This window comes from Dasypus novemcinctus, chromosome 9, assembly GCF_030445035.2.
Source record: "Dasypus novemcinctus isolate mDasNov1 chromosome 9, mDasNov1.1.hap2, whole genome shotgun sequence".
Lineage (NCBI taxonomy): Eukaryota > Metazoa > Chordata > Mammalia > Cingulata > Dasypodidae > Dasypus > Dasypus novemcinctus.
In genome coordinates this window covers 59619973-59633503 of record NC_080681.1, presented here as the reverse complement: position 1 = coordinate 59633503, position 13531 = coordinate 59619973, and the positions used below count along the sequence as shown (strand labels likewise).

The following is a 13531-nucleotide window of genomic DNA, read 5'->3' as shown; positions in this document are numbered from 1 at the left end:
GCTTATGTTTAAAAAAGGAAGGAAAAATATGATGCTCTCTATTCCAGAAATGAAACAGTATAGGTCGTGTATGTTAAGATGACATTTTTTATGTGTTTCTTTTACAGGAAATTTGTGGGTTTACAGAAAAATCATGCATAAAACAGGTTTCCTTTATATCTCCCTATTATTAACACCTTGCATTACTGTAATAAATTTGCAACAATTGATGGAAGCACATTTTTAAAACTGTGTTATTATCTATAGATCATGGTTTACCTTAGGGTTTACTGTGTTGTACAGTTCTATGGATTATTATTTTTTAAAATATATTCTATTAACTATATACAATGTAAATTTTCCCTTTAAACACATTTGAACATATAATTCAGTGCTATTAATTACATCCACAATATAGTACTACCAAAACCACCATCCATGACCAAAATTTTTTATCATCCCAAATAAACTTGGTACAATTTAAGTATTAATTCCATATTTCCTACCCTACAACATCCAATGTTCTAGATTATAATTCTAAGAATTTGCTTATTTCACTTATTTCATTTTGATGAGATTATACAATATTTGTCCTTTTGTGACTCACTTATTTTACTCAAAAATATTTTTCAAGTTTCATCCATGTGGACACATTTATCAGAACTTCTTTCATTTTTGTGACTGAATACTATTCCATTGAGTGTGTATACCGTATTTTGTTTATTCATTCATCAGTTGAAGAACACATGGGTTGCTTCCATCTTTTGGCAAATGTGAATAATGCCTCTATGAACACTGGTGTCCAAATATGTTTGAGTCCCTGCTTTCAATTCTTTTGGGTATACACCTAGAGGTGGGATCACCGAGTCATATGGTAATTCTGTACTTAACTTTCGAAGGAACTGTTTTCCACTGGAGCTGCATTTTACATTACCATGAACAATGAATGAAAGTCCCCATTTCACCACATCCTCTCCAACATAATTTTCTGGGTTTTTTTTTTTAAACAGTAGCCATACTAGTATGTGTAAAGTCGTATATTATTGTGGTTTGATTTTCATTGCCCTAATGGCTAATGATACTGATCATCTTTTCATGAGCTTTTTGACCATTTGTGTTTCTTCTTTGGAGAAGATATTCAAGTGTTTGTTTTTTGCCATTTTTTAAATGTGTTGTTTGTCTTTTTGTTGTTGAGTTGTAGGATTTTATTATGTATTCTGGCTATTAAGCCCTATTTGAATGTGGTTTTCAAATATTTTCTCCCATTGTGTAGGTTGTTATTTAATTTTCATGATAAAGTCCTTTGAGGTACATAAGATTTAATTTTGATAAGGTCCCATTTACCTATTTTTTCTTTTGTCCCTTGTTCTTTTGGGTGTAAATCTAAGAAAACATTGCATAACGTAAGGTCCTGAAGATGCTTCCCTATATTTTCTTCTAGGAATTTTACAGTACTGGCTCTTACATTTAGGTGTTTGATTCCTTTCAAGTTGAAGTTTGTATATGGTGTGAGATAGAGGGTCCACTTCCATTTTTTTACATATGGGTGTCTAATTTGTTGAGGAAACTGTTTTTATACTTTTCCAATGTAATGGTCTTTGTCCCCTTGTTAAAAAGTTGGCCATACATATGAGGGTTGATTTCTGTACTCTCAATTCAATACATCTGCTCTTGTACCTATACCATGCTATTATTACGACTATGGCTTTATAATAAGTTTTAAAACCAGGAGGTGCGAGTCCTGCAATTTCATTGTCCTTACTCTCTTTGGTAATACAGGGCCCATTACCTTCCCATATAAATTTGTGATTGACTTTTCCATGTCTGCAAAGAGGGCTGTTGGAATTTTGATTGGGATTGCATTAAATCTGTAGACTTGACATCTTAACAATATTTAGTTTACCAGTCCTGAACATGGAATGTCCTTCCATTTATTTAGGTCCTCTTTGATTTCTTTTAGCAATGTTTTATAGATTTTTGTCTATAAGTCCTTTACATCCTTGGTTAGATTTATTTCTAGATATTTGATTCTTTTAGCTGTTATTGTAAATGTAATATTTTTCTTACTGTTTTTCTTCTGATTCTTCACTACTAGGGTATAGGGTATGACTTAGGGGATTGATTTTGTACCCGACCACATTGCTGAAGTTATTACTGCTAGTAGATATGTTAGAGATTTTTCAGGATTTTCTATATTTAGGATTGTGTCAACTGCAGAGAGGAAAAGTTTTACCTCTTTCTTTCCAATCTGGATGCCTTTTTAAAAAGGCACGCATATTTTTTGTATACCATCTGTTTATTTTTTTAATTTTTAAATTATCATTATTATTTTAGGAGGCACCAGAGACTGAACCTGGTCCCTTATTCATGGGAAGCAGGCACTCAACCAGGAGCTACACCCATCCCCTGGGTGCCTTTTATTTCTTTTTCTTGCCTAATTACTCTAGCTAGAATGCCCAGCACAATGTGAATAACAGTTGTAAAAGTGGTTTTCCTTGTCTTTTCTTGATATTATAGGAATATATCAGTCTTTATACCATTAAGTATGATGTTAACTGTGGATTTTTCATATATTCCCTTTTTCATTTTGAGGAAATTTCCTTCTATTTCCTTCCCAACTTGATTGTTCGAAGTTTTTTTATCAAGAAGGGATGCTGGATTTTATCAAATGCTTTTTCTGTATCAATTGAGAAATCTGGTAGTTATTTTATTCTTTATTCTCTTAATATGGTGTATTACATGCCTTGATTTTCTTATGTTGAACCATCTTTGCATAACTGGGATAAATCATATCGGCATAGTGTATTATTCTTTTAATGTACTATTGATTTCATTTTGCTAGCATTTTGTTGAGAATTTTTACATCTATATTCATAAGAGATATTGGTCTCTAATTTTTGTTTCTTGCATTACCTTTACCTGGCTTTTCTATGACAATGTCATAGAATGAATTAGGGAGTGTTCCTACTTTTAAATTTTTCAGAAGCATTTGAGCAGTATTGGTGCTAATTCTTCTTGAGTGTTTGTGAAAATTCCCCTATGAGAAGGCATCTGGTTGTGGGCATTTCGTTTTAGGGGAGGTTTTTGATTACTGATTAAATCTTTTTTTTTTAATTTAATCTTTTGGCTATTTATTGGTTTGTTGAGAATATGTATTTCTTCTTGAGTCACTTTGTTTCTAGTAATTTGTTCATTTCATCTATGCTATCTGATTTTTTTTGGCATACAATTGAACATTGTATCCTCTTATAGTGCTTTTATTTCTTTTCATTACTGTGGAGTTTTTATTTCTGGAGAGCAGGTGTAGCTCAGTTGGTTGAGTGCCTACTTCCCATGTATGAGGTCATAAGTTCAATCCCCAGTGCCTCCTAAAGTAATAATAAAAATAAAAAACGATGTTCCCCTTTTCACTTTTGATTTTAGTTATTTGTGTCATCTCTCTTTTTTTCTTCTTCAGCCTAGCTAAATGTTGTCAGTTTTATTAATATTTTCAAACAAGCATCTTTTGGTTTTGCTGAGTCTCTCTGTTATTGTTTTTTTTTTCTTTCTCTGTGCTCTAAGTTTTATTTCCTTCCTTTTCCTTGCATTGGGTTTAGTTTGTTCTTCTTTTTCTAGTTCTTTCCAATTATGAGATTAGGTCTCTGATTTCAAAACTTTCTTTTTTAATATAAGCATTTCAATCTATAAATTTAACCTGTCAGCTCTGCCTTCTGCAGGTAAATTTTGTATTCTGTGTTTCCATTTTCATTTGCTTCAAAATATTTCCTAATTTCCCAAGTGATTTCCTCTTTACCCATTGATTTTTTAAGAGTACATTGTTTAATTTTGACAAATTTGTAGTTTTCCATTTCTCCCCCATTCTTTTCTTCCTTCATTCTGCTATAGTCAGAAAAGATACATTGTATGATTTCAATATTTTTTAATTTATTGAGACTTGTTTTCTGACCTAACATATGGTCTATATTGCAGAATGATCCGTGTGCACTTGAGAAGAATGTATATTCATTTTTTGTTGGATTTGTTGATGGATGATAAACATGAATATATATACATATATATACACACACACACACAAATGAATGTATAGTCATTTGTTGTTGGATGAAGTTTATATATATATATATATATATATATATATATTAGGTCTACCTGGGTCAGAGTATTGTTCAAGTCTTCTATTTAATTATTGATCTTCTGTCTAGGTGTTTTATCCATTATTGAAAGAGGTGTATAAAGTCTCCTACTATCAATGTAGAGCTATTAATTTCTCCCTTCAAATCCATCAGTATTTGCTTCACATAATTTGGGAATGTTGTTAAGTCAATATGTATTTATAATTGTATGTCTTCTTGAATTGACCCCTTTAACAGTATATAATGACTTTCATTGTCCTTTGTAGCAGTTTTTGACATAAGGTCTTTTTTTTTTTTAAGATTTCTTTTTTATTTATTTCTCTCTACTCCCCACCCCCTGTTGTCTGCTCTCTGTGTCCATTTGCTGTGTGTTCTTCCTGTGTCTGCTTGCATTCTTGTCAGCAGCACCAAGAATCTGTGTCTCTTTTTGTTGTGTCACCTTGCTGCATCAGCCCTCCATGTGTGCAGCACCACTCCTGTGCAGGCTGCGATTTTTTCATGTGGGGCAGCTCTCCATGCGGGGTGTACTCCTTGCATGTGGGGCTCCCTCACACAGGGGACGCCCCTGCATGACACGGCAGTCCTTGCGTGCATCACCACATGGGTCAAGAGACCCTGGGTTTGAATCCTGGGCCTCCTATATGGTAGGCAGATGCTCTATCAGTCAAGCCAAATCAGCTTCCCCATAAAGTCTATTTTATCTCATATTAATACTGCTACCCCATATATCTTTTGGCTAAAATTTGCATGAAATATTTTTTCCATCGTTTCACTTTCAACCTCTTTATGTCTTGGAATTTAAGATGAGTCTCTTGTGAAACAGAATATAGTTGGTTCATACTTCATCACCCATTCTGCCAATCTCTGATTTTTCACTACTGAGATTAATCATTTACATTTGAAGTAACTAATGATAATGCATATTTTTATTCTTCCATTTGCAATTTAGTCTTTGTAAGTTTTATACTTTTTTTGTTCCTCAAGCCTTATGTCCAATCATTAATACCTACTTTCATAATTTTTTTTGTATTGTACCATAATGAGCCCTTTCTCATTTCTATCTGGCTATATTTTTCATGTTTTCCTTGTGATCACCATGGGATTAAAATTTAACATCCTTAATATATAAAAAACATATTCGATTTGATATTGTAGCACTTTAATATTATTGATGAATTCCAAAAAGAAATATTGGATTATGTTTGTAAACTGATCTTTTCCTCTGGACATATTAGATTATATTGGATTCAGAGGTTTAGTTGATTAAGTAATCAGGTAAACTTCTTGTGCCAGTAGGACATTCAGTCCCCACCCTTTGGTGGGTGGGGACTCACAGATAAAAGACATGGCAAAGGACAGAGTTGGAGGGTTTTTGATGTTGGAGTTTGATGCTGAAGCCTTAACCTAGAGCCCTGGGAAGTAAGTTCACAGAGGAAAGAGAAGCTAGCCCCAGGAAGAGAGGATCCCTGAGCCCAGGAAGAAGCAAGTCCTGGGAAGAGAGGAACCCTGAACCCAGAGAGAAGCAAGACCCTGGGAAGAGAGGAACCCAGGAAGCCTGAACCCTCACAGAGATTGGAAGCCATCTTGCTCCAACATGTGAAAATAGACTTTGGTGAGGAAAGTAACTTATGCTTTATGCCCTGGTATCTATAAACCCCTACCCCAAATGAATATCCTTTATAAAACCAACCAATTTCTGGTATTTTGCATCAACACCCCTTTGGCTGACTAATACGATACCAACTTCACTTCAACAGCTTACACATTCACTGTTATTTTATTCCATCACTTTTGTTGTACTTATAACAGATTATATCTTTGTATACTGCATGTCCCAAACCATAGATTTATCATGACTTTTTATGCATTTGCATTTTAGCATCTGTAGGAAATAAGTGGAGTTGTCTACCAAAAATTCAATACAGTAGTACTGGAATTCATAATTACCCGTATGGTTACCTTTGTCAGAGGTCTTTATTTCTTTATGCTGCTTTTTTCTACAATATAGTATATTTTCCCTTCAGTGTGAAGAACTATTTTTGCATTGTTTGTAGGGCATATCTAGTGGTAATTGACTCCCTCAGTTTTTGTTTTTCTGGGAATGTCTTAATCCCTCCTTTCATTTTTTGAAAGAAAGTCCTGCTGGAAAAAATCATTAGTTGGCAGTCATTTTCTCTCAGCACTTAGTATTTCAACCCACTGCCTTCTAGCCTCTATGGTTTCTAATGAGAAACTGGCACTTAATCTAATTGGGACTCCCTGGTATATAACACATTGCCTTTCTTTTGCAACTTTCAGAACTCTCTCCTTATCCTTTGTATTTGACAGTTTGAACAGTATGTGGTGGTGTGTATTTCTCTTCAAGTTTATCCTGTTTGGTGTTCTTGTGTGCTTTTTGGATGTACATGTTGTGTTTTGCTAAATTTGGGAAGTTTTCTGCCTGTGTTTCTTTGCATATTCCTTCTGCCTCTTTCTCTTTTTTCTTCTTCTTATGGGACTCCCATAATGCATATATAGATATGTTGATGTTGTCCCAAACGGTATCTTAGGCTATTTTAGCTTTTTATAATTATTCTTTCTTTCTGACCCTCAGCCTGACTCATTTCAATTGCCTTGTCTTTGTGTTTATTGATTCTTTTTCCTGCCAGCTCCAATCTGCTGTTGAAACCCTCTTTAGAATTTTTCATTTCAGTTATTGTAGTCTTCAACTCTTTGGTTCCTTTTTAAAATTTCTCTCCATTTGTTGAGATTCTCATGTTGTTCATTCACTGTTTTCTTAATATCTTTTAGTCCTTTCTCTGTATTTACCTTCTTCTCCTTGAGCATATTTATTGTTTTCTTGCTGTCTTTTAGTTGTTTCTCTGTACTTTCCTTCGTCTCCTTGAGCTTACTGAATATATATATATCTTTTTTTATGTCATCACAGGTATGTCCACAGTCTGGTCTTCTTTGTTGACGTTTTCTCAATTCTCGATTTTCATCCTCTTCCTTTGCATGTGCCATCATTTCCTGCAAAAAAAAAATTACATTTCTTGAATTTTTTGCGGCATATTTTAAAATATCAACTCTGGGATTAATTCCTGGAGATGTCTGTTTCTTGAATTTGTATTCAGCTAGTGCTATGACAGATCTTCTTGAGTGTCAGAAGCTTATAAAACTAAGCACACTTAAGGAAAAAAACACCTTTCACAGTCTTTGCAAATGTCCTTTGCACTGGCTAGTGCTTGCCGTCAGAGTTCAGCCTTATAAAGGAGAACAGTTCAATTTGAAGGCAAAGTCAGGGCCCTCCCTGTTTTTTTCTGGGCTTGTGTCCTGTTCTGTCCTGTGCTTGCTAGCGGCCTTAGGATTTCCTCTGACTATGGGAATCCTAAGAAAACAGATCCCAGACCTTCTCCCTCTCCTGAGTGATCCTCTTCAGGACTTAAGAAGGTAAGCTTTTGTCCCAGACTTCCCAATTCCATTCCTTTTTATTATGCCTTCACTGTCTCAATCTGCTTTTGCAAATTCTAAGAGGCAGGACACACTGGAGAGGAGTTTCCCAAGTCAGTCTTTCCCATCAAACTAAGGCCAGGGACTCCCAAAGGGAGCATGAGCCAGCTCCAAATTGCCCTGAGAAGGGGATGTGGGAGGGGCCAGAAAGGATGCCAGGGGCTTCCACCATTACCTCCCAAATTTGTGCTTTCTTGTCTGGGCACCTGCCCAGAAAATACAGCCTTTCAGCTCTCTTCTGCATCTCTGAGAAAGAATACTGCCTTTAAGTCTCCTCTGCTGACATTTTTGTTGTTGGTTTGGAACAACGGCAAGCCCTAGAGCCAGGCCCCTAGAGATCCAAAGTAACTAATCAAAAACAGTAATCAGTGCTCAAATTGTATACCTCTGTATCTTAGGAAACTGGGTGTTTGGGGGGCATTTTTCAATTTTTATTTTTTTATTATTATTTTTCTTTCTTAGAGAAGTTGTGGGTTTATAGTCATCATGCATAAAATACAGGATTCCCATATATCACCCTATTAGTAATAACTTGCATTGGTGTAGAACATGTTACAATTGGTGATAGCACATTTTTATAATTTTATTAACTATAGCCAGTGGTTTAAATTAGGGTGGGGAGCTGGGTTTTTATCTCCCACTCTAGCACCAGCAAGCTACACCCATATCTTCCTCCTGCCTGCTGTGAAGTTGTGGCATGGGCGATGGTTTCCACTGCAAGGAAAGTGCAGTTCATTGATATTTACTAAAGTATAGCAGCCTCTTCCTCCTGCTGTTCCCCAGATGATGCACAGTGTCCTGCTGGACTACAGAGTTTCAAAATAGTTGATTCAGACAATCCCTGCTTATTTAATAGTTGTCCGAGTACATGGACTGATTCCTGGAGCTTCCTACTCAGCCTACATTTAAAGGTTGAATTAAATATTCTAAGTTTAAGAAATGCACACACACACACAGAACCCTTACCATCAATACTATTATGGCAGTCATGGCTGCTATTTATAGAATTGGAAATATCTGTTTATTACAATTATCACTGAATTCGTGTGGGATATAACTAATAAAATTTAACTAAAAATTTTACTAATATTATAAACTTTGCTCCCACACATACACACACTGCCTTTGTAACATTATACTTTACAAAGAAAGTGTCTTCTCTGACCTTGTCTCCAGTGCAAAAAAGATGGGATGATAAATGATTAGCTAAAATAGAGCAAGGACACACAGCAGAGAGGTTCAAACTCTAAACCACTGGACCCTAAAAATTAAAATAAATAAATAAAAATAAGCCACTGAATCCTAGTGATCACCAAATACATGACTCAGTTTAAGTAGCTTACATGGTATTTACCTGTGAAGAACTTACATAATGGCCCAGGGGGTGTGTGGAGAAAATGTCATGCAGTATAGTTCTAGTGCTTATGTTTTTAAAAATATGTACTTTAAAAAAAATTTTTAATTGTCTTTTTTTTTTTAAGATATATAGATCACAAAAAATGTTACACTAAAAAATGCGAGGTTCCCATATACCCCACACCCCAACTCCCCACTCCTCCCACATCAACAACCTCTTTCATCATTGTGGCATATTCATTATATTTGGTGAATACATTTTGGAGACTGCTGTACCACATGGATTTTAGTTTACATTGTAGTTTACACTCTCCCCCAGTCCACTCAGTGGGTTATGGCAGGATATATAATGTCCAGCATCTGTCCCTGCAATATCATTTAGGACAACTCCAAGTCCAGAAAATGCCCCTACATCATACCTCTTCTTCCCTTCCCTGCCCTCAGCAACTACTGTGGCCACAGTCTCCATATCAATGATACAATTTCTTCCATTGCTAGAGTCACTATAGTTCTATAATCGGAAAAAGAATCTGTCAAAATAAAAACTTTATTATCAATATAGGAGATTTTAATATGTTAATCAAAACAGATTATGAATAATTGTTTTCATTTTAGAAGTATGAATTATGGTGTATATACACATCTTCAAAAGCAAGAACTATTTAATGTGTATTTCAAAAAAACATATTTAATTTTTGACCAAAATGTATACTGTCATCTTGGAGCTTTTCTCATGAGGACTTCATGAGGCCTGAGAAAATTATTAGACACATAGGTTAGTTCCAGTATTATACACCAAACAGAAACTGAACTAAAATGTACTATCTCTCCAACCAGATTTTGAACGATTCCAGGAAAGGAATGGTATCTTGTTCATCATGGCATCCCATGTACATGGCATGCATGGTGTCTTTCACATAACAGATCCTCAGTTTGTTTGTTGTTACTGAGTGGTAGAAATATGTAGAGAACTTCACGTATTATAGGATTTGAAAAGCAAAATTATATATAAGGTTAAAAAATTCATAAATGTGGCATATAACTCTAATTTAACAAAAATAAGCACAAGTATTTTAAGTAAATAAAATTTTAAGACTAGGCCAACCTAAGGTTGACAGATAAAATATAGTATGTCCAGTTAAATTTGAAATTTAGATAAACAATAAACTTTTTTTGGTGGAAATATGTCCCAAATATTAGATGAGATAAACATCTACTGAAAAAAATGTTTATCTAAAATTCAAATTTAACTGGATGCTAAATCTGGCAACCCTAGGCCAGTTGAGTCATTTAAAATATTTTTCTAGCATCTGTTTCATAATGGATTTCATGAGATAAATACTAAAAACATGATTAATCAAACAAGTGTTTATTTCATATGTTTTCTACTACACTGAGTTTGATGCTTTAGGGGATTATAAGAGAAATAAATCTCAATCCCCGTTCTCAAGGGCCTAGCAACCTAATTATAGAGAAACAGAGAAGCATTAGAGTGGAGTACATGGCAAAGTATCAGAGCCAAAAATCCAAGTACTGTGGCAGGACTTATGTATAGAGAAGAGTTCCATACTTGGGAAAGGAGATTGACCAAAAATCACAATGTAGAAGTGAAAATTGTATATATGGAGAGGGGGGTGAGAGGAGGATCCAAAATGTGAAGTATAGAGAGGCAGGTACATGTGGATGAGTTCCAACAATATGTAGGCAAAGAAAGACCCAGATTATAAAAGGCCTTGAAAGTCACACAACAATGTTTGATTAATGCATTAGGCAGCTAATGTCATTAGAATCTTATCCATCAAATAAGTCAATAAACCCTAAATTTGTATACAGGAGAAATCTTTAAAGCTATTTTGATTGTTTCATTATTGAAAACAATGGATTGACAATAAATAAAAATAATACAAATAAACCAAAATCTCATTACAGTTTCCCAGTATATTAGAATTAAGGAGAACCTATTAATTATTTTATTATTGTTTTGCTTTCTATAGTTCAAAGATATTTCACATACTCTCTTATGATTTCTTTGAGTTCCCAAACTCAGTTTTGCTTCTTTCATAAAACATCCCTATAAGTTAGCTTCTTATTAAGTATTGGATATTGAAAAATGATGATAATAGTACCTGGATATATTTGCATATTATTAGCAAAATATGAAATTAAGAAATAAAAGGAATGATGCATTATTTAGAATTCATTTTGTGTGTTTCAGGTAATAGTAATAGACACCAAGTTCAAACTGATTTTAACAATAAATAAGCTTGACTGACTCATAAAATGGATGACCCATTTACAAGACAGGCTCCAAAGTTGATTTGCTTACATCTCTCTATTCTGTCTTATGTAGGATTAACTTTTTTCTGAGGCTGGCTTCTCTTATGGTGGCACAATGGCTGTAACAATTCCAGAGTTCATTTTCAAAGCAGCCAAAAAGAAAAATAGCTGGCACGTGAAAACTCTCTTTTGCAGAAGAACAATAAAGCACCATCCCAGAATTCCTCAGATAATTTGTCCTTGTGTCTCTTGGTCTTAATTATGTCACATGTCCATTACTGGATCAATTCCTTTGGCTATGGGATTACAGAATAAATCACTATGGAAAGAAAATAGTATTGCCTGATTAGGTTAAACAATGATGGGGCAACTCTGGAGTTGTGATTGCTGGCAGCAATACAAGGGGAAAGGCTGAAAGGACTGTTGTGGAGATTACCACAATGGACAGTAAAACCGAGATGTTATAAAATGACTGTTTCATGAGGAAAAGTTGCTACTAACCAAAGACTTTATACAATTTTTAAAGACTTGTGAGCAAAATACTGAGCCCCTCACAGATTTAGAAATTCAAAGTTAGATAAAGTGGTTTTTGCTGCCATCTTTTATCATTTTCTTTGTATTCCTTTAACTTTGTTACTACTGTGATTTCAGATATGTTGAAATATAATATAGCCTTTTATATTCATGATATAAAATACCAAGAATTAGATTTTCTAAATATTTTTATTATTTTCTTTCTGTTACTGTACATAAAGAATATTCTCACTGGCCATGAATCTATACTGTAAGATGTTATACCGTAGGTAGAAACAAAAAGTCAAAGTTAATGGCATTATGAAAATATATGTCAAGAGTGTGTCAGAAAACATGCAAAAATAGAGATGAAGAACAGTTCAATAAATATTGCTTAATTTTCTGTAGTAAAAGACAAAAATACAAAATAACATGCCCTTCTCATGTGACAGAAACCCACAAAGCTTAAAATTTAACACTGTTTTGCTTATTTTTTTGAATCGGGAACTTTAAATATAGACAAAGTATTATTAGACCATAACTGATGTATATTGCATATTTTAGTGTGGGAAGGCAATCATGAAAAAAGCAATACAGAGAAAAACTGCATTGAAACTTCTTGAAACAGAAGAGAAATTTAAAGAAGAAAATAGAAATTTTGGAAAAGCTAATATGTGACTAAATTTGAAAGGCATAGAGAGTGAATTTGGTAGATGAAGCTAATTTAAACATATGTAAAATGTAGAACTAAATCTTAAACACCATACTTTCAAAATTTTCTCCATTTAAAAATTTACATCCTACTCTGAAATATTAGCTTTTGATGCAGATTTATCAAGGAAAAATATTTTTTCCAAGTGGAAGTATCAAATAGAACAGTGAACAAAATGTAATTGAACATTCAAAAAATTAAATTATGAAAACAATTCCATTTACAATGGCATTAAAAAGAATAGGACACTTAGGAATAAGTTTAACAGAAGAATTGTAAAACTTGTACTTTGAATACTACAAAATAATTTTGAAAGAAATTAAAGATTTTGGAATTGGAAAAACATCTCATAATCATGGATAACATTGTTAAGAAGATGTGGTGGTTTGTAACTATCTGTAACACAGAAAAACATGTTCTTAAACTTAATCCATTCCTGTGTGTATGAACCCATAGTAAGTAGGCCCTTTTGAAGAGGTTTCTTCAGTTAAGGTGTGGCCCAACCCATCAAGATGGTTCTTAATTCTATTACTGGAGTTCTTTATAAGTGGAATGAAATTTAGGCTCAAAGAGAGAGAAAGCCGCAGAAGCAAGAAGCTGAAATTAAATAGAACCCGTAAACCATAAGAGAACAGAGAGGCCAGAGAGGCTGCCAAGTGATAGAGTTGCCAAGAACCAATAATTACTGGCAGCCAGCCCCAGAATCCCATTCTCTGGGAAGAAACCATCTCCTTCATGACACCTTGATTTGAACTTTTTCCTGGTCTCAAAACCATGAGCTTTTAAAATTCCCATTTTTTAAGCCAATCTGTTGTATGGTATTTGCTTGAGCAGCCCAGGTGGCTATTACTGCCCAAACTGCTTCACATGTTTAACACAATCCCTATTAGACCCCAGGTGACTTATTTGTAGAAATTGAAAGCTGATTCTAAATTTCATATGGAATTGCAGGAGATCCAAAATAGCTCCTCTCCCTGCCAAAAAAGAGTAGAAGGACTAACACTTTCTGATTTCAAAACTTATTACAAAACAAGTCAATCAAAAAAGTGTGGGGGGAAAAAGTGTGGTATGG

At 34.2% G+C, this 13531-nt stretch overlaps 1 protein-coding gene across 3 annotated transcripts in view; it reads left to right on the top strand.

The window, feature by feature from the left end:
* LRRC7 (leucine rich repeat containing 7) overlaps positions 1–13531 on the top strand; it is a 641808-nt gene that overhangs the window by 252228 nt on the left and 376049 nt on the right. The gene's annotated exons all lie outside the window — the stretch shown is intronic.